Source organism: Phyllobates terribilis, unplaced genomic scaffold (assembly GCF_046119375.1).
Source record: "Phyllobates terribilis strain yellow unplaced genomic scaffold, ASM4611937v1 Scaffold_120__1_contigs__length_5212024, whole genome shotgun sequence".
Taxonomy (NCBI): Eukaryota; Metazoa; Chordata; class Amphibia; order Anura; family Dendrobatidae; genus Phyllobates; species Phyllobates terribilis.
The window spans coordinates 781,472-803,519 of NW_027362880.1; the positions used below are offsets into that span (position 1 = coordinate 781,472).

Sequence of the window (22,048 nt, forward strand, 5' to 3'; positions counted from 1 at the left end):
AGGAAAGAAAGGCTTCCTCTGCTTCGGGCGGCCATTCTCTGGGATTAGTGCCCTTACGGGTGAGCGCGGAAATTGGGGCAGTCCGGGAAGAGAAGTGCGGTATGAAGAGGCGGTAGTAGTTGGTGAAGCCCAGGAACCGCAGAATAGCCTTCAACCCCTCTGGTCGAGGCCACTTCTCGATGGCAGATAGTTTCTCGGGATCCATTCGTAGGCCGGTCTGAGAAATTATGTAGCCCAAAAACGGAAGCGAGGTCTGCTCAAAGAGGCACTTCTCATATTTAGCGTAGAGGTGGTTCTGCCTGAGCCTGAGCAGGACCTGACGAACATCCCTCCGGTGAGTCTGGAGATCCGGAGAGAAGACCAAGATGTCGTCCAGGTACACCACTACGCAGGAGTAGAGAAGGTCCCGGAAGATGTCATTGACCAACTCTTGAAAGACGGCGGGAGCGTTACAGAGACCAAAGGGCATTACCAGATATTCATAGTGGCCGTCCCGGGTGTTGAATGCCGTCTTCCATTCATCCCCCTGACGGATACAGACCAGGTTATACGCCCCACGGAGGTCCAGTTTGGTGAAGATTCTAGCCCCCCTCAGACGGTCAAATAATTCCGGAATGAGCGGAAGGGGGTATTTATTCTTCACCGTGATCTGGTTAAGGCCTCTATAGTCTATACAGGGACGGAGAGAGCCGTCCTTCTTTTTAACGAAGAAGAAGCCTGCTCCTGCCGGGGAGGTAGATTTCCGGATAAATCCCCGGGCCAGATTCTCCTCAATATATACAGACATAGACCGGGTCTCAGCAGCGGACAAAGAGTAAATATGCCCACGGGGAGGAGTAGTACCGGGTAACAGGTCGATTGGGCAGTCGTATGGTCTATGAGGGGGTAATGTCTCTGCCTCTTTTTTATTAAAGACATCAGCATATGACCAATAAGGAATCGGAAGTCCAGGTAGATTAGCTGGGGTAGGAGAAGGACGGACGGGATGGACGGGAACCAAACAAGTCTTATGGCAGTCCTGTCCCCAGCGAAGGACTTCTCCGGTCTGCCAATCAAGCACGGGTGCATGTTTCTGGAGCCAAGGTAGGCCTAGCAAGAGGGCGTGAGAGAGTCCAGGCAGAACATGAAAGAAGATGCTCTCAGAGTGCAGCATTCCCACCTGCAGAGTAATGGATTCGGTGATGAGTTGGATGGGACGTGGTAAGAGGCCCCCATCCACGGCAGCGACAGATAAGGGTACAGCCAGAGGTTTGGTGGGAATGCGGTATTTTTCTACCAGGGACTGAGAAATGAGATTCCCGGCAGCTCCAGAGTCAAGTTGGGCTAGTTCAAAATAACGGTTCTCCCCGCAGATGATAGAGACCGACAGCAGCAGAGATGGAGAGGGTTTACTCTTGTCTAGGACGACCTCTCTGAGCGATCCTAGACACAGGCGTTTCCCGACCTCTCCGGGCAGGTACGGATCCGGTGCTCCTTACTGCCACAGTAGAAGCAGCTCCCCTCGGCACGGCGTAAGTCTTGACAGGTTTTGACCATCTTGGTCTGGTCGACCTGCATAGGCTCAGGTGAGTGTGCCTGGGGAGAAACGGAGGGAGTGACGGGTTTCTGGAAGGTGGGGGCTAGGCGTGGAAACCTCCTCTCACGGGTGACCTCTTTGGCGCGCTCCTGGAACCGGATGTCAATCCGGGTGGCAAGTGTTATTAAGTCGTCGAGAGTGGTAGGAATGTCCCGACCGGCGAGTTCATCTTTAATACGGCCGGACAGACCCTCCCAGAAGACAGACACCGGGGCGTCGTTATCCCAGGCCAGCTCCGAAGCAAGGGTACGGAACCGTATGGCATATTGGCCCACGGTGAGATTTCCTTGACGGAGGCGTAGCAGAGACGATGCGGATGAGGTCTTCCGTCCTGGTTCGTCGAAGACTTTCCGGAAAGCCGTGAGAAAGGCTGGCAAGTCGGACACCAGGGGGTCTCCTCTCTCCCATAGAGGATTTAGCCAAGCCAGAGCCTCCCCCGTGAGGTGGGACATGATAAAGGCCACTTTGGACCGGTCGGAGATAAACTGGTGGGACAAGAGTTCAAAGTGCAGGGTGCACTGGTTTATGAAGCCCCGAGTTTGAGCGGAGTCTCCTCCGATGCGAGGAGGTGCAGAAAGCCGGGGTCCAGGACTGGATACCATGGTATTGGTGGGCAGCGGCGCTGCCGGATTGCGAGTCATGACACTAGCGGTGGTTGCTGGTGGAGCAGTCAGAGTGTCCAGGCGAGAGTTGACATTCCGCAGGTGACCCAGGATGGACTCCTGTTGGGACCTCTGACGGGACAGTTCATGACATAGGTCCGAGAGCGAGGGAGCTTGGGTGCCACCGGGTTCCATGGCCCGAGCAAACTGTAACGGGTCTGGGACGCGGAACCTCTGAGCTACTATACAAGGGGGTGGCCCTTGTAAGGAAGCGGGTGGCGCCCAGGGAAGACGGGCAGGTAGTCACGGCAAGTGACCGGGACAGTCTCTGGGTAAACGGGCAGGTGGTCACGGCAAGTGACCGGGACAGTCTCTGGGTAAACGGGCAGGTGGTCACGGCAAGTGACCGGGACAGTCTCTGGGTAAACGGGCAGGTGGTCACGGCAAGTGACCGGGACAGTCTCTGGGTAAACGGGCAGGGGATCACAGCAAGTGACCGGGACAGTCTCTTGACAGGTGGGTGGTCACGGCAAATGACGGCAGAGCCTCGAGGTAGGCTAGCAGGCTGGTAGCAGGTGGACGCTCCCAGGTGAGCGAGCAAGAGTCTCTGGACAGGCAGGTGGTCACAGCACGTGACGGCAGAGCCTCCAGGTAGGCTAACAGGCAGGTAGCAGATGAGCGCTCCCAGGTGAGCGGGCAAGAGTCTCTGGACAGGCAGGTGGTCACAGCACGTGACGGCGGAGCCTCCAGGTAGGCTAGCAGACAGGTAACAGATGAGCGCTCCCAGGTGAGCGGGCAAGAGTCTCTGGACAGGCAGGTGGTCACAGCACGTGACGGCGGAGCCTCCAGGTAGGCTAGCAGACAGGTAGCAGGTGAGCGCTCCCAGGTGAGCGGGCAAGAGTCTCTGGACAGGCAGGTGGTCACAGCACGTGACGGCGGAGCCTCCAGGTAGGCTAGCAGGCAGGTAGCAGATGTGCGCTCCCACGTGAGCGGGCAGACGGATCCATAGACAGACTGGCAGGGCTGGTAGGCAGACTGTCGGACCGCAGGAATAGTAGCAGGTAGCCACGAGACAGGCAGGTATCAGACAGGAAACTGGCAGGAAACTGGAAACGGGACCTGAGGGCTGAAGCAGAGTGATGAACTGTGCTACAACATTGCTCGGGCACCTCCATTTTGGAGGAGGTGCCTTATATATGGTGAAGTCCTCCGGCCATTGGCCGGGGACTCCTTAGGACGACGCGCACGGCCCCTTTAAGAGAGGGGGAGCGCGCCCGCGCCCTAAGCACCGTGGCCGGGAAGGAGCGCGCGCTGCCAGCAGAGTGGGAGGAAGATGCCGGGCACGGAGCGGAGAGGTGAGGGGAACAGCGTCCCTGCCTAGCAGGAGGCAGGGACGCCGACGCTACAAATTATACACAAGAACAAACAAGATGGGAATGTCCAGCCATCATACCGCTCAGAAAGGAGACGGGTTCTGTGTCCCAGAGATGAACGTGCTTTGGTCCGACATGTACATATCAACCCAAGGACCAAAGCAAAAGACCTTGTGAAGATGATGGCGGATGCTGGTAAGATTTTGTCAATATCCACAGTGAAACGAGTACTATATCAACATGGGCTGAAAGGCCACTCTGTCAGGAAGAGGCCATTACTCCAAAAGAGACATAAAAAAGCCAGATTAATGTTTGCAAATGCACACAGGAAAAAGGACCTTAATTTTTGGAGACGTCCTGTGGTCTGATGAAACTAAAATTCAACTTTTTGGGCATAATGACTATTGTTACATTGGGAGGAAAAAGGGAGAAGCTTGGAAGCCTAAGAACACTATCCCAACTGTGAAACATAGGGGGGCAGCATCATGTTGTGGGGTTTTGCTGAAGGAGGGACTGGTGCACTTCATAAAATAGATGGCATCATTAGCAAAGAAGATTATGTGGAAATACTGAAGCTACATCTCAAGACATAAGTCAGGAAGTTAAAGCTTGGGCGGAAATGGGTCTTCCAAATGGACAATAACCCGAAGCATACTGCCAAAATGGTAACAAAGTGTCTTAAGGATAACAAAGTCAATGTTTTGGAGTGGTCATCACAAAGCTCTGATCTCAATCCTATTGAAAATTTATGGGCAAAGCTGAAAAGGCAGGTGGCATCAAGGTGACCTACAAACCTGGATCAGTTACACCAGTTTTGTTAGGAGGAATGGGCCCAAATTCCGACCAACTATTGTGAGAAGCTTCTGGAAGGATATACCAAACGTTTGACCCATGTCATTCAGTTTAAGGTCTATGGTACCAAATACTAATGAAATGTATGTAAACTTTTGACTTTGCAATAAGTAATAAAAATGCCTTAAAAACATTCTCTCTCATTATTCTGGCATTTGGCAAATATAAAAAATGATGGTAATTCTAATTGACCTAAAACGGGAAAGATTTATTATGATTTCATGTCAGATATTGAGAATAACATGCATATGTGTCTTTTTATATAGTGCATGTAAACTTCTGATTTCAACTGTATATATTGTATCATGTGCTCCCAAAAATCTGCACTTTATTCCTCATTGGTTTTGAGTTAGTTACTCAAATCTATACCCCTGATGTCAATACAATGAATTTTTTTATTCTAAGGCCCCAGTCCCACTATCAGTATTCGGTCAGTATTTTTTCTCAGGAATGGGGGATAAATGCAGAATTGGTGACTTGTTTCTATTATACCTTTTCTCTGATTGTTCACCTGGTTTTGGCTCCCACTCCTGAGAAAAAATACTGACCGAATACTGACCAAATACTGATAGTAGGACCGTGGCCTAAGATCGCTAGTGTTTCTAGTTAGGTAAAGATGAGGTTGCTTTATTATTTAACTTTTGTTGCAGGGGACATTGGCTTCAGCTGGAATGGACATTATGGTAAGTAGGGTTTAATAAAGAACAATAAAAGGTCTCTGTGTTTATTTCAAATAAAATATTTTATTCATGGTGTTGTAGTTATTTCACATATCACTTTCACCACGGTGTTAGTAATGGGGGCGTCTTATAGACGCCTCTCCATTACTAACCGGGCTTGATGTCAGCTGGCCTTATAAGCTGACATCAACCCCAACCCTATAACCCCACTGCCACCACTACAGGGCAGTGGGCAGAGCCAGCCAGAATTGGTGCATCCTATGGATGCGCCACTTCTGGGGCGGCTGAGGGCTGCTGTTTCGAGCCTCGGAGGGGGCCAATATTCATGGCCCCTTCCTAGGCTAATATAGTCCCCAACTGTCTGCATAGCCTTTGCTAGCTGTTAAATAGGGGGACCCAACGTCAATTTTTTTGGGGGTCCCCCATTTTAATAGCCTGTAAAGGCTAAGTATTCAGCTGGGGGGCTGATATTAGTAGCCTGGGAAGCTCCGTGGGTATTACACTTTTCCCTGGCTTCAAAAATCTGCCCAAGCTGTCTGCTTAACCTCTGCTAGACTATAAAATTACGGGGGATCCCACACCAATTTTTTTTTAATAAATCCTTTAATTTAACAATAAATGACAAGTACAGTAACCAACACAGTCACTGTACTAATTATATACATGACTGACACCTTTCTATCTATTCTATGTGTATAGCTATTCTTTCCATTCTAAATTGTTGGGCACCGATGTATTGTAACTGTATGCGGCTGATTAATTGCCAGCTTTTAAAGAGACGGGTGCATGAAAATTGGATGCCACTCACATGGTCCGAGTGCTGTGCGTGCGTTTTTTTTCACGCACCCATTGACTTGCATTGGCGAGTCTCGTCTGAGATACGTGGCAAATCGTAGCATGCTGTGAATCAGCCTGATTTCAGCTCAGAAAAAAAATTGCAGATGAGATGTCATTCATTCATTAACATTGGTCCGAGTGCAATTCAATTTTTTATTGCTCTTTCCCAACTAAAGCAGAGAGGGAAAGCGCACGGTGGATCTGGGCTGTGATGTGCGGTGAAACCCCGACCACAGCCCATCACTCAAGGGGGAGTGCATCACTTGCTCACGCCTGACTGCAGCCGGAACTTGACGTGACATCAGCGGATGTCGGAGTCGGCTGCAGCCGGGGTCACGTGATGGCTGGTGAGCGGCCAGCAATAGCGCCGCTCACAGGCAATAAAGAACAAGCAAGGTATTTACAAAAAAACTTGGCACAATTTAAATCCATGGGGGCATTGTTAATAGTAGTGGACAACCTCTTTAAGGATTGGAGGGAGGTCGAAATGTATCTTTTGGTAGATAGTGATTGGGCCAAAAGAGTTGCTAACCGCAGATCTAGGAAGGCTCCTGTCTTTAGGGTGGGGGATTTTGTGTGGTTGTTCTCAAAAAATCTGCGCTTAAAGATCACATCTAGAAAGTTTGCACCTAAAATTGTAGGTCCTTATAAAATTATTAAAATTTAAAATTCTGTGACAGTTAAGTTGCAACTTCCTATTGCCTGGAAAATCAATAATTCTTTCCATTCTTCTCTTTTAAAAAAATTTGAGGGGACCTCAAGACATAATTGAGGCGGATTTGGAAGTGTATTGGGAGTATGAAGTAAGGCGAATTCTTGGTTCCAGGTGGGTCAGGTCTGCATTATCTCGTCAAGTGGAAAGATTATGGTCCTTAAGATTATTCCTAAGTTAATTTGGGGTGTTATAGATAAATATATGTATTATTATGGAAGTTATATGAAAATGGAACTCCATACTTTTATGTATTAACACCTTTACCCCCCCAAGGCGGTTTGCATGTTAATGACCAGGCCAATTTTTACAATTCTGACCACTGTCACTTTATGAGGTAATTACTCTGAAACGCTTCAATGGATCCCGCTGATTCTGAGACTGTTTTTTTGTGACATATTGTACTTCATGATAGTGGTAAAATTTCTTCAATATCACCTGCGTTTATTTGTGAAAAAATTGGAAATTTGGAGAAAATTTCACAATTTTCAAAATTTGAATTTTTATTCCAATAAATCAAAGAGATAGGTCACACAAAATAGTTAATAAATAACATTTCCCACATGTCTACTTTACATTAGCACAATTTTGGAACTAAAAATGTTTTTTGTTAGTGTGCTATAAGGGTTAAAAGTTGATCAGCGATTTCTCATTTTTCCAACAAAATTTACAAAACCATATTTTTTAGGGACCACATCACATTTGAAGTGACTTTAAGGGGCCTTTATGACAGAAAATACCCAAAAGTGACACCATTCTAAAAACTGCACCCCTCAAGGTGCTCAAAACCACATTCAAGAAGTTTATTAACCCTTCAGGTGCTTCTCAGGAATTTTTGGAATGGGGAAGAAAAAAATGAACATTTAACTTTTTTCACAAAAATGTTACTTTAGACCCCAATTTTTTTATTTTTGCAGGGGTAACAGGAAAAAATGGACCCCAAAATTTGTTGTGCAATTTCTCCCGAGTACGCAGATACCCCATATGTGGGGGAAAACCTCTGTTTGGGTGCACGGCAGGGTTCGGAAGGAAAGGAGCGCCATTTGACTTTTTGAATGTAAAATTTGCTTGAATAATTAGCGGACGCCATGTTGCGTTTGGAGAGCCCCTGATGTGCCTAAACAGTGGAAACCACCAACAAGTGACACCATTTTGGAAACTAGACCCCTCAGGGAACTTATCTAGATGTGTGGTGAGCATCTTGAACCCCTGAGGTGCTTCACAGAAGTTTATAACATGGAGCCGTGAAAATAAAATTTTCACATTTTTCCCACAAAAATGTTTTTCAGTCCCCAGTATTGCATTTTCATAAGGGTAACAGGAGAAATTGCACCATGCAACTTGTTGTGCAATCTCTCCTGAGTAAGCCGATACCCCATATGTGGGGGAAAACCACTGTTTGGGCGCACGGCAGGGTTCGGAAGGGAAGGAGCGCCATTTGACTTTTTGAATGTAAAATTTGCTTGAATAATTAGTGGATGTGTCCATGATGTGCCTAAACAGTTGAAAACTCCCACAAGTGACACCATTTTGGAAACTAGACCCCTGAGGGAACTTATCTAGATGTGTGGTGAGCACCCTTATCCCCCAGGTGCTTCACAGAAGTTTAGAACATGAAGCCGTGAAAATAAAACTTTTTCCACAAAAATTATCTTTTTGCCCCAATTTTTTTAGTTTCAAAGGGGTAAGAGGAGAAAATGGAACCTAAAAACTGTTGTGCAATTTCTCCTGAGTATGCCAATACCCCATATGTGGGGAAAATACACTGTTTGGGCGCACATTGGGGTTCAGAAGGGAAGGAGCACTGTGTGACTTTTTGAACGCAAAATTGCCTGGAATCAAGGGCGGACGCCATGTTGCATTTCGGGAGCCCCTGATGTGCCAAAATAGTGGAAACCCCCCACAAGTGACTCCATTTTGGAAACTAGGCCTCTCAAGAATTTTATCAAGGGGTATAGTGTACATTTTGAACCCAAAGGTACGACAGAATTTGATAACATTAGGTCATCATATTGAATAAGTTGTCATTAGTTTTGAGCGCAAGTGCTCGCTACTTGAGTTTGCATCGGGTACTCGGGTATGCACCATGTATCGCGGGTGCTCGAATGACATGCTCGAGTCGCCGCCCCACGTTTCACGGATGTTAGACACCCAAAAAATAACATGCGGGGATCGCTCGTGCATGGCAGGCGATCCCAGCAACGTTTTTTTGGGCCGCGAAGCATATGGGGTGGAGACTCGTGTATGTCATTCGAACACCCGCGAGCACTTGCGCTCAACACTGGTCGCCATATTGTCATCATTTTTTTTTTCTTTACTTTTGAAAAAACCCCAACCCTAGCCCCAACCCTAACCCTAGCCCATCCTAACCCTAGCACAACCGTAACCCTAGAGTTTATTTTTTTACACCATTCCTCGTGCGGTATAAGTGATTAGACGACTTTATTCTTCGGGTCGGTGCGATTACAGCAATATCAGATTCATAGCGGGTTTTTATGACTGACAGCTGTCACACACTAAAATACGCTTTTTTGCAAAGACTAGTGTTGGCATCACCATATTTTGAGAGCTATAATTTTTCCATATTTTGGCCGACAGTCATGTGATGGCTTTTTTTTTGCGGGACTAGTTGACGTTTTTATTGGTACCATTTTCGGGCATATGACATTTTTTGATCGCTTTCTATTCTGATTTTTGGGAAGCAGAATAAACAAAAACCAACAATTCAGGAATTGGTTTTTTTGCTTTTTTTTATGCCGTTCTGCATGTGGTAAAATTGATAATGCAGCGTTATTCTTCGGGTCAGTGCATTTACAGCGGTATCGCATTTATATAGTTTTTTTTGTGTTTTGGCGCTTTTACACAATAAAAACGATTTTATAGAAAAAATTATTTTTTTGCATCGCTTTATTCTGAGAGCTATAACTTTTTATTTTCCGGCTGATGGAGCTGTATTGCGGCTTGTTTTTTGCGGGACAAGATGCCGTTTTTAACGGTACCATTTTTATTTACATTCGTCTTTTTGATCGCGTGTCATTCCATTTTTTGTTTGGCGGTATGATGATAAAGCATTGTTTTTTTGCTTCGTTTTTTTTTTTTTTTACCGTGTTCACTAAAGGGGTTAACTAGTGGGACAGTTTTATAGGTCAGGTCGTTCCGGACGCGGCGATACCAAATATGTGTACTTTTATTGGTTTATTTTTTTTTTCATAATAAATAAATATTATGGGTTCAATATATTTTTTGGGGATTATTTTTTTTATTTTTTTTTTATATTTTTACAATTTTTTTTATTTTTTACTTTTCTACATTTTTTTTTACTTTTACACATTGTCCCACTATGGGACTTTCACTTTTTGCAGCCTCATCGGCTGCATGGCATAGAGAGCAGCAGCTCCCTTTGTCATGCAGCCTGTCAGCGCTGCACACAGGGGAGACATTACTTTGGTCGCGCACTGCGCATGACCAAAGTAACGTCCTGCCTCCTGGTGACCCAGATGTTGTCATGACGACATCGGGTTGTCATGGCAACATCCGGAAGTCGCCACAGACATTGCTGGACGCCGGCAGGAGAAGTGAGTGTAACGATCACCTCCCCCCTTGCCACCAGCATTGCGGGGGTTAATGTGCCGGGAGCAGTGCAGGACCACTCCCAGCACCGGGAGTCAGCTGTGACAATCAGCTGACACCCGGCGGCGAATGCCCCGCACCGCTTGTGTGCGGGCGCGATCGCAGATCGAGTGATAATACGTAGCTGGCCCAATAGGCCCAGGGCACAGCTACGTACTATTACTGACATGGTCGGAAAGGGGTTAAGAATTGCAGACAATCCAAAATGCCCTCCTCCTGTTCGTACCACATTGTACCAATAACCTCATAATGATCAAACATCCACATACTATGTGGAACATGGAATTATTGAAAATCCCTAATGATTATTGACTAACATATTAATCTGATAAATTGAGCTTGCTAATGATCTTTATTTCTTTTAGGGAAATTACAGAATAACAAAAGATAAGTGACTATTCTGATTGACCTTTGAACCTTAAGTGCAAGACGGACTTAATTGATTTAATTGAGAGTCAGCTTGACTTAATTGTTTACATATTAAAATAATGACTCATTAGCGACAGATGTCAGCCATAATTATGAGATAAGGCAATGAGGTAATGTGTGGAAAGGTTCCTGATTTTTCCTATAAAAAGCCTATTTGAGACACTACTCAGTGTTCATTTGTGATTTCTCCGACCGTATAGATCCTATATACAATTTGGCGGCAGACAACTAAGACGAGAACACACACATTTTGTGTGCCCCTAACGGGGATTTTCATGATATCAGATAGACAGATTATTGGGTGGGGCTGGGGAAAACCCAGCAGTCATGGTACACATTGGTACCAATGACAAAGTTAGAGGGAGGTGAAAGGTCTTTAAAAATGATTACAGGGAATTAGGAGAGAAGCTGAAGTACAGGTGGTGTTTTCAGAAATACTGCTGATTCCACTACGTCACTAGAAAGTCAGCAGGAACTTAAGAAGATAACTGTCAGGAAGAAAGGGTTTAGGTTCATGGAGAACTGCGCTGACTTCTCTGTCGGCTACAGGCTCTACAATAGGGACAGGCTGCACCTCAATGGGGATAATGCAGATGTGCTGGGGGAAAAAATGGTCAGATGGATGGAGGAGCTTTCAACCTAGGATCTGGGGGGAGCGAGGGTAGCTGTGCAAATAAGGGGGTAGATTAGACAGAGAGTGAGACATTCAAGGAAAGTAAGTAGGCGAGTAGCAGTAGTAAATGTGTTAATAGTATTAAATGTCTGCAAGCAAATGCAAGAAGTCTTGAAAACAAAATGAATGAATCAGAGACTCTTAGGTCAGCCTCAGATTACGATGTGGTGGGCATTACAGAAACCTGGCTGGATGAAAGCCATGACTGGGTGACAAACATAGAGGATTACACTACATTCAAATGGATAGGAAAGAAAAATAAGTAGAGGGGTGTGTATTTTCGTTAAAATCAACTTAAGACCTCAAGCTCAATGACGACATGGGGGGCAGCTTCGACAATGTAAAGCACATATGCCCAACTCTTGGTGATTATATTTGACCCACAACACCAGAACCACCACACCCATGTGAGGCCATTATTCTGCATGGAGGACTTTGTGGGGTCCATTATACTGTATGGAAAGCTATGTGGGGCCCATTACACTGTATGGAAAGTTATGTGGGGTCAATCATACTGTATGGAGGACTATGTGGGGCCCATTATTCTGTATGGAGGACTATATGGGGCCCATTATACTGTATACTGGTTGGTCCACGACTTTGTCCAAGTTTTTCATTTTGGCCCTCTGCATGTTTTGAGCTTTACATCCCGGATGTAAAATCAGTATGGGTAATGTACATGGAAGTGGCAATAATGGAAAGCTGCTAACTGGACTTTGCTACAAGCCTCCTAATATAGCTGAACATGAAGAGGATGATATGCTGCAACAAATTAAAAAGGCAACAAAAACAAGTCATGGTCATAGTGTTGGCTCCCTTGAAATTGTTCTAGAAAAGTAATTCTCCCAGAAAATTATTGCAATTACATGTTTTGTTATACACGTTTATTTCCTTTGTGTGTATTGGAACAACACAAGAAAACACAGAAAAAATAGGCAAATTGAACATAATTTCAAACAAAACCACATAAAATAGGTCGGACAAAATTATTGACACCTTGCCAAAATTGTGGCTAAACAACTTTGTTTCAACCATGTGAAGCTTGTTCAAACGCAATTGTAGCAAGTAACAGGTGTGGGCAATATGAAAATCACAGCTAAAGCCAGATAAAAAAGGGAGAAATTGATTCAATCTTTGCATTGTGTGCATATGTGTGGCACACTAAGCATGGAGAAAACAGAAAAAGGAGAAGAGAACTGTCTGAGGACTTGAGAACCAAAATTGTTGAAAAATATCAATAATTTCAAGGTTATAAGTCCATCTTTAGAGATCCGGATGTTCCTCTGTCCAAGGAGCGCAACATAATCAATAAATTTACAACACATACAGTCAAATATGGTGGCGCTTCAAAGATGTTTTTGGGTTGTTTTGCTGCCTTTGGTCAGGTACCTTGATCATGTGCAAGGCATCATGAAAGATTAGCAAAGGATTTTGGGGCACAATGTAGTGCCTAGTGTCAGAAAGCTGGGTTTGCGTCCTAGGTCATGGGTCTTCCAGCATGACAATGACCCCAAACATACTTCAAGAAGCACCCAGAAAATGGATGGAAACAAAGTGCTGGACAGTTCTGACTAGCAATGAATCCAGACCTAAATCCCATTGAACACCTGTGGAGAGATCTTAAAATTGCTGTTTGGAGAAAAACATTAAAGTTTGAAAGTCCTCAGTGGTTGATACCATCTTTTCAGTTAGCCATTAGTCAGTAAGCTTTCGAGAATACTCAGATCTCTTCGGTAGACATAGTATAATACAAAATCTGAAGAGTCACATATTTATACACAACAGGGCACAGGAATAATGCAAAAGATAAGACAAGTGAAGTGAAGCAGAACTATCAGTATGGGAGAGGGAGAAGCAGCTGTGGCCGTAAAAATGTTTGGCCACAAGTAGATCTATTCTTTTTTTTCCTTTTATTGTATGGCGATGAGAATTCATCCTTGTTTTAAGTTTTTGCCCTGTCTCCCCTACATACAGACTCAAAGTTGGACAGTTGGACATTTGGAACATATAATTAAGTTCATTGTGATGCAGCTGAAAGTATCTGGGATCTTGTGGTCCTGATGTGAGTTGGGAATCTTTATCTTGTCCGTGGTCATTATAAACGGACAGGTTTACATTTCCAGTTGGTGAGGATGAATTTTATAAGTTTCACCACAAAGGTGAAACTATCCTCCCGGTCACTTTGCTTTCCCTCCGAGTACCTTTTTATTCTAACAATGTTAGGTTTCGGGGAGATTATACTTGTTCCTTTTATTTTTGGTTCTCCTTAGCTTACCTTCTTTGCCCTATATGAATGTGTTTTTGTTTCTCATTCAGGGTTTTCGTATTTTACTTCATACTTTCCTTTCCCCTGGTTGACAGTGTGTTGCAGCCTCCCCTCTGGTTCCTCTGGGGGTATGAGAAACTCCTCAATGGCTTATTAGTTAGGTGTGTGGTGGTGTTTTTAGTTGTGCAGCTAGGGCCTTTCTAGTCTCTACAGAGACTAGTTGGGTGTAGTTGCGACATTCTCCCCTGTGTGGGTTCTCTGGTGCTTATCAAGATCCGATTTCTGGTTAAAACATTTCCCACATTCTGAACATGAAAAAGGCTTCTCCCCTGTGTGAGTTCTGTGGTGAATAATAAGATTCCATTTATTTTTAAAATATTTCCCACGTTCTGAACAGGAAAAAGGCTTCTTCCCTATGTGAGTTTTGTGATGTTTGGTAAGAGTTGATTTCTCTGTAAAACATTTCCCACATTCTGAACAGTAAAATGGCTTTTCTCCTGTGTGAGTTCTCTGATGGTTGATAAGAGTTGATTTCTCTGTAAAATATTTTCCACATTCTGAACATGAAAAAAGATTCTCCCCTGTGTGAGTTCTCTGATGTTTATTAAGATATGATTTGTGTCCAAAACATTTTCCACAATCTGAACATGAAAAAGGCTTCTCCCCTGTGTGAGTTCTCTGATGTTTGATAAGATTTGATTTCGTTGCAAAAGATTTCCCACATTCTGAACAGGAAAATGGCTTCTCTCCCGTGTGAGTTCTCTGATGTACGATAAGATTTGATTTCTCTGTAAAACATTTCCCACATTCTGAACATGAAAAAGGCTTCTCTCCTGTGTGAGTTCGCTGATGTGTGATAAGAGTTGATTTCTCTGTAAAACGTTTCCCACATTCTGAACAGGAAAATGGCTTCTCTCCTGTGTGAGTTCTCTGGTGCCTAACAAGATCTGATTTCTGATTAAAACATCTCCCACACTTTGAACAAGAAAATCTATTCTCTGCTGTGTGAATTTTTTGATGTTTAAGAAAAGACTTTTTGAGAGGAAAACTATTTCTATATTCTGAACGTGAAAATGTCTTCTTTGCTTTAGGAGCAGTTCGTTTTTTAATGCTTATTTTGTGACTATGATTTTCCTTAGTAGTCGGTAATAAATCAGAAGACAGGACGTGTTTCAAAGGATCAGATGACAGATCTTTGCTGTGAAGGGATGATGGTATATCTGGAGTAATGGCATTCACTTCAATTGTATCCTGTGAGATCTCAAAATTATCTGATTTGAAAATTGAAGATGTCAGCTGTCCCTCTGATCTCCTGGTACAGTCATCTGCCAAGAATAAAACCAATTATTATTTTTAATAAAAAATCCTTGAATTTTATATTTTTTAACATTTCTACTTAATTTGTCCGTAAAAAGGCAAGTTATATAAAAAAAAATCACTTATTCACCAGAACAATGACTGTCTAATAGAAAACCTCATAGGATGGATCAGTAGAGCGTGGTGTTCAACTGTTTTTTCATTCTGCCTCCCAAATATGGAATAAAAAGCCACCAAATGATGTTATGTAGGCGAAAATAATACCAATAAAAACTTCTACTTATTTGACAAAAAACAAGTCCCCACTCAGGTCCATCATCTGTCAATGGAAAAACAGAGGTTTCCACATTATTAGTGGCTCAAAGGCTTTTGAAAAGTAACATGGCTTCCATAAACCAATCCAGCAATATCCGCTCTTCCAAAGTCAGATCTCACCCTCGCTTATGAGCTTTGCAGTAGTTTATGTGCCTAAACCTCATTTAGCCTCCATGTATTTGGCATTACTATAATGAGAAGAACCCACTTTATTTATGTTGTGTGTCTCCTGGAGCACAATCTAGGCACTATGGTTTGGGTAATAAAATGACATATTTGTAATTTTCACGCTCCAACATCCACTGCGTGCTAATTTCCAGAAAAACACTGTGGAGTCAAAATAGTCACTTCTCCTATAGATTAATTCACTGAGGGTTATAATTTCCAAAATGGAGTCACTTTATGGGGATTTCTACTGCTCTGGTTTTCTGCCATTTTGTTATATTAGGGCTTCTGTAAATGGTGTGTCCCATCTCCTCTGGGATCTGCTCCTGCGACATCTGCTTTTGTCACCAGGCACCGTCTTATTCATTCTGCAGGCGGCGCTGGTGATGGAGGAGACGTCAGAACCAGAAGCTCTGGGCGGCGAAGGCTCTGTCCAGCCACTAAGATTAGGGTGCCTGGGACCTGTAGTACCATCCAGTCTGGCAGTATGGGTGTATGTGCTGTCCAGCTGGAGTAATCTGCTCCCTGCTTCAGCCATTTGGAGAGCACCACACCCTACTAAAGCTGGAAGCATATTGCCGGAAACTTCCAGATACAGCCTTGTTCTCCTCTGGTTCAGTCCTCTGAGCTCAGCTCCCGGCTTGTGAATTTGTTTCCTGTTGTGACCCCGGCACATTTACTGACTACTCTTGTGTCTTCTGAGTTTGTATTTTCTCTATCCTTTTGGTTCTGACCCGGCTACCTGACTATTCTTCTTCCCATCTCACTCCACAGAACAGCAAGTAACACCGTGGCCCAAGCCTAGGGGTCTCTGTGTTAGTCCAGATCCATGTAGAGGGGTTAAAGGATGATGAGCAAAGTAATTTGTGTTTATGACGTAAATTTATGAAGTAATTTATGCCCTCCCTCTGTCTAAAACTGAATCTGTCAAAAACTGAACTACTCGCATTTCCTCCCTCCACTAACCTACCTGTGCCCAATATTGCCATTTCCGTTTGTGGCTCAACCATTACTCCCCAGCAACAAGCCCGCTGTCTTGGGGTCATTTTTGACTCAGATCTTTCCTTCACTCCTCACATCAAATCACTCGCTCGATCATATCATCTACACCTCAAAAACATCTCAAGAATCAGGACTTTTCTCACCTTTGCCTCGGCAAAAACTCTTACTGTAGCTCTTATTCATTCTAGTCTGGACTACTGCAATTCTCTACTTATTGGGCTCCCTCTTACTAAACTCTCCCCTCTCCAATCCGTCCTTAACGCAGCAGCCAGGATCATATTCCTCGCCAACCGCTACACCGATACCTCTTCCCTGTGCCAGTCATTGCATTGGTTACCCATCCAATATAGAGTTCAATTTAAACTTACCACGCTTACCCACAAAGCGCTCCATGCTTCAGTACCCCCCTACATCTCCTCCCTTGTCTCAGTCTACCACCCTACACGTGGCCTCCGTTCTGCCAGTGACTTAAAACTAAAATCCTCCGTAATCCGAACTTCCCACTCCCGTCTCCAAGATTTCTCGCGTGCTGCGCCAATTCTTTGGAATGCACTACCCAGGACAGTTCAATTAATTCCCAATAGCCACAGTTTCAAGCGGACCCTAAAAACCTATTTCTTTAGACTGGAATAACGCCTCCACACACTATCTGTCCATCCCAGTTGTCCATCCCAGTTTTCCCCCATATTAAAATCTTCTTCAAGTTCAGGTTCATACCAACCATGCACATAATAGCCTCGGTCAGGACTGCACATATACTGGCAGGCGACCAGTCTATGTATTATTATTTATCAAATTTAGTATATTAAGGCAGTATTATACAATATATGTACATTCTACCTTTTGTGTCTCCCCAATTTCCTCATAGACTGTAAGCTTGAGAGCAGGGCCCTCACTCCTTTCAATATGAGATATGCTTATTCTGTATTGTCTGTATAAGTCCCCCCAAAAATTTGTAAAGTGCTGCGGAATATGTTGGCGCTATAAAAATAAAAAAAATTATTATTATTATTATTAATTTGTGAAATCTGTAAACGGGTTACATAAGGCAAGCCTGTTCGTGGTGGCCATCTTTTGAGCTTCCAGGTGACCATGAACAGTGCCCCCAATACATTGTGTCTGCACACTATCCCAGCAAGATCTGCATTAGAATAGCTAAATGGCGCTCCTTCCCTTCTTAACCTGCCATGTGCCCAGATAATAGTGTACAGCCGTATATAGGGGATTGTCAGATTCAAGAGAAGTTGGAAAATAATTTGTAAGGTCCATTTATTTTCTATTATCCTTTGTGAAGAATTCCAAAGTTATCACCACATAAAGTGATTTGAAAAATGGGGCCTGTTTAGAAACACAAAACTGGCTGCAGGAAGAGGTTAAATCAGAGGATTACAAAGTCAAAAACTGTGATTATACACAATAAAACATCTACTGAAATGATCAAACTCAACAGTCTTCATCAGAGTAAAATGAGTAACTAGTGGTGAAACCTCTCTGGGGTAATTAGAGTATGGGGCTCGGTGGCTCTTAGCAATCTAAACTATCGTAAGGGACAATAGTTTCTGTCAGATGAGAAGAAATATTAGACATTTAAAGTGAAATTTTTTATAATAGTGCAGAGCTGAGGTGTCTTAAATTTAGATCTCGGGCATTTGGAAAAGGCAATGGAGATCTTTTTTAAAGACTACCAGGGAGTTACAGAGTCACATAAGTGAGGAAGGCCGATCCCACCACAATGAAACTATCATACAGAATGAACTTGTAAAAAAAAGAAAGAATATAAAAACATGTAACATCCCCAACAACAACGTATGTATGAGGGGAGAAATCCAACACTAAACCGGAGTCACACTCATTTATGGTGGACCATTGGAGCTACTATGAGTTCTGACCAGGAGAGTAGAGAAAGTATTAGCGCCCCCATTTCAGGAGAGATTGTGCAGTAATCTGAATTTATTAGGATTGAAAACATAATGGAATTTATGACGTGGAGTGAATCCATGAAACCAGGGCTGGAGCCATGCCAACACATCTCCTGCAGGCGTGAATAAATGTATATTACAGCCATCAACCACGCACAGCTTAGAGATATATCATGGCACAGGTGTAATGTTTTCTGTATAGTTTATCAGAATCCTGTTTGAAGTTAGTTGGTTTTAAAAGAAATTGAACAGTCAGAATAAAGGGAAACTCTGTTGTTATTGTACAGAAATTCACACTTGGCCTTCACTGGACATTTAATGTTGTTGATCAAAAAAGTGAAGTTTGCCCAGAAAGACTGGACCTGGTCTTGTAGGAACCATATGAGCACATTCAGCAGCACAGAAGGGAGAGAAGGTAGATTCATCCAATAAGATATCAGGGTTCTAGGAAGCCAACAGCATCATTACCCTCCACTTTCTCTAAGAGGCCCATCATAATATTTTTCTTCAAGTGATTTTCTAATTTGTCAGCACATTCTACATACGCTGTCATTTAGCTTCGTAGTTTACAGACCTGGGCAGGTAACGGTCAGCATAATCTAATCCCAGGGGGTAGGTGGATCTTCCAGGTTGTAAGTGCTATAGAAAAGGACTTTCACAATTTTCGCAAGTAATTTGAACATTTTCAGATGGAGGAGAATGTTGTGGTCTAGCGGCAAAATGGTGATCACACGATTATAATACGGCCGGACTACACCACCGATAAAGCAGCCACAGACAGGGACTGAGAAGAATTTGTGACGACTTCTCTGTATTTAGTGGTTACTACTCACCTGGGTAGTCATATGTAGGAATCTCCTCTTTACACTGCTCATCACCCCTCACATATATCTCTGTAATATTAATACCGGTCAGATCTTCACACTGAAACAAATATTGTAAAAGTCACAAACAGACAGAGAAGTCACATCTATGATCAGCTCTAATCCTGCCATCTCCACCGTTCTCATTACACAAATATAAAACATAATAATGGTGGATAAAACAAGACTGAACACAAGACCTTCACAGCCGTCTACACATCATAGGGGAAATCTCATGTCACCTTCTCTTCATCTACCTGATGATCCTGAGGAACATTGGGATCTTCTTGTTTACAGTCATGTGGAAGAAAAGGACGGAGACATATCTCTGGTGTTGTCCTCTTACTGGATAGATCTGGAGGAAACACATACAAGGACTGAATTCATTCTTTACATACAGATAATTATAGGCCGTGTGTATTTAGCCCTGTTTATTAACTGGTGATGTGAGGGGCTGGGGAACCTCCATCATGACGTCCTTGTACAGATCTTTGCGCCCTTCTAAATATTCCCACTCCTCCATGGAAAAATAGACAGCGACATCCTGACACCTTATAGGAACCTGACACATACAATGATACCGTCATCTCCCCGATCTCTTCATAGTGTTACTGTATAATGTCCCAGCATTCCCAGCAGTGTCACCTCTCCAGTCAGCAGCTCAATCATCTTGTAGGTGAGTTCTACGATCTTCTGGTCATTGATGTCCTCATGTATCAGGGGGTGAGGTGGAGGCCCCGTGATTAATCTCTGGTTATGGAGAGACACATTAATAAAACTCACTCTAGACATTTCCAGAGTCCTCACCTCTCCAGTTCTGTCCATCTGTTATTCCCATAGATAAGAATGATGTAATGTGACGTCATCAGAATCTCTCACCTCTCCAGTAAGCCGAAAGAGGATCTCTAGGGTGAGGTGTAATAACCTCTCTGCCATCTTGTCTCTGCCCATATCCATCTGTGATAGGTAAATCAGGAAAATTCTCTTATATAGAATATCTCCACTGAGAGGATCCGAAACTGTAGAGAGAAGAGGATGAGCAGATGTAACATCATAAAAATCCTGTGTAATAATACAACTATTGGAGATAATGAGGGGAAACATATAAGGAGATTTATTATTTTACAGAATTTCATTTTTTTTCCTTTACATCTAGTAATAAAACCTTTATATTTTAGGCCACAGACAACAAGCAGTTTCTTCCTCGGAGTCAGCAGCTGAATACGTTTCTCATAGACTCATCTTCCATAACGCTAATTCTCGTCTAATTTTCTGACACTGGAATTGACATTGAGAATAACCTCGGCACTCAATGGTTCTTATAGAAAACATTTTTTTTAATGCAGTCCAAAAACAAAAGTAAACGTTTCGGTTGACCTGAGGACATTGCTGCATTGACGACAATGGAGACATGGGAATGTGCCCATTTTGGGATTCTGCAAGAACCGTTGTTTAGGACCTTGGTGCGCTGTGCCCAAATCGGCACATACCAGAGAGTCTCTAATATTGGTTGCTCTCTTAAAACACGGTAGGAAGGGTTGTTGGAACGCAGGGATCGTGGGATAGCCAGTTTGTAAGATGTTCCTGTGTTTCCTAATGGTTTTATGTAAGATGTAGGTAACGTGTAACGAAGGGGATTCTGTCCTTAGTGTTTGGACGATCAGTTCTGGAATACAACGCCTGGGGATGCAAGAAGCTAGGTGGATAGCCTCGTTCAGTGAATTTGGTTATCATTTCTTGTAACCTCTGATTGCGGATAGTTTCACTGGACACTATCTGTTTGACCCTCTGAAATTGTGATGTAGGTATAGATTTCTTCATCGACCTTGGATGATTGCTAGAAAAGTGTAATAGGCCATAGCAATCGGTGGGCTTGGAATAGAGGTCAGTTGTTAGGTGGCCCTGTGTATCCTTGATCCTTGGAAACTAACACTGCTTGAATGATATGTCATGGTGAAGCTCAAATCTGGCCATGCGGAGTTCAGTGTGGAGAAAAACCTCTAAAGATTCTAAGGGACCCCCCCCATATGCAAAAGATGTCGTCTATGAAACGTTTCCAGAGAATGGAATGTTCTTGAAAAAGTGGATTAGAGTAGACCACCTGACTCTCGAAAGCTGACAAGAAGCAATTTGCATATGGGGGGGCCACATTGGTGCCCATCACGGTGCCCTTCACCGAAAAGCCTTAATAGGGAGTATGACCTACTGGCCTTTATATAAGGTTTTTTTATGTTTGGAGTTTGGTTCTCATTGAACAATTGGTATAAATAAACTTGTCACCCAGGGATCTTACGTGACCCTATGTTAAAATGAATTTTACATTTGGAAATGTGGTCTTCAATTTGAATAGGTCAATAATATACATGTTTTGATCTCCATATCCTACTCATATATTGTCTCCTTTATTGCAGATTATTCCTCTCTGACACATTCTTGTCCACTCTCCTGGATCCTTCTCCACTCCATCAAAGGCTCTGGCTCATGCCCATGGGGTCTTATGCTCTATACTGGTGGAACGCACGTTCTCTCTCCCTGGCACTCAAACTTCCGGCTCACTGAAACGCATTTACACCGGCTTGTGGAATGCACAGCTTCCTGGGAGCAGCGCGTCACTTCCGGTGACATCACACGTGCACTTCCGGAGTTCACACTACACAGCCCTGTAGGATTGGCAGCTATGGGTCAGGCGCCCTCACTAATCCCGCCCCCCGCCTTTAGATATCATCCTGCCCCTAACAACGCACACAGCGCCAGGAACTAGTGGTGGACACCGCATTCCTCTAAACCACTACGTGCAGCACCGCTTTACAGTGGGTACGGAAAGTATTCAGACCCCT

At 43.8% G+C, this 22,048-nt stretch overlaps 1 pseudogene; it reads right to left on the bottom strand.

The window, feature by feature from the left end:
* LOC141201649 (uncharacterized) overlaps positions 1-22,048 on the bottom strand; it is a 58,683-nt pseudogene that overhangs the window by 31,914 nt on the left and 4,721 nt on the right.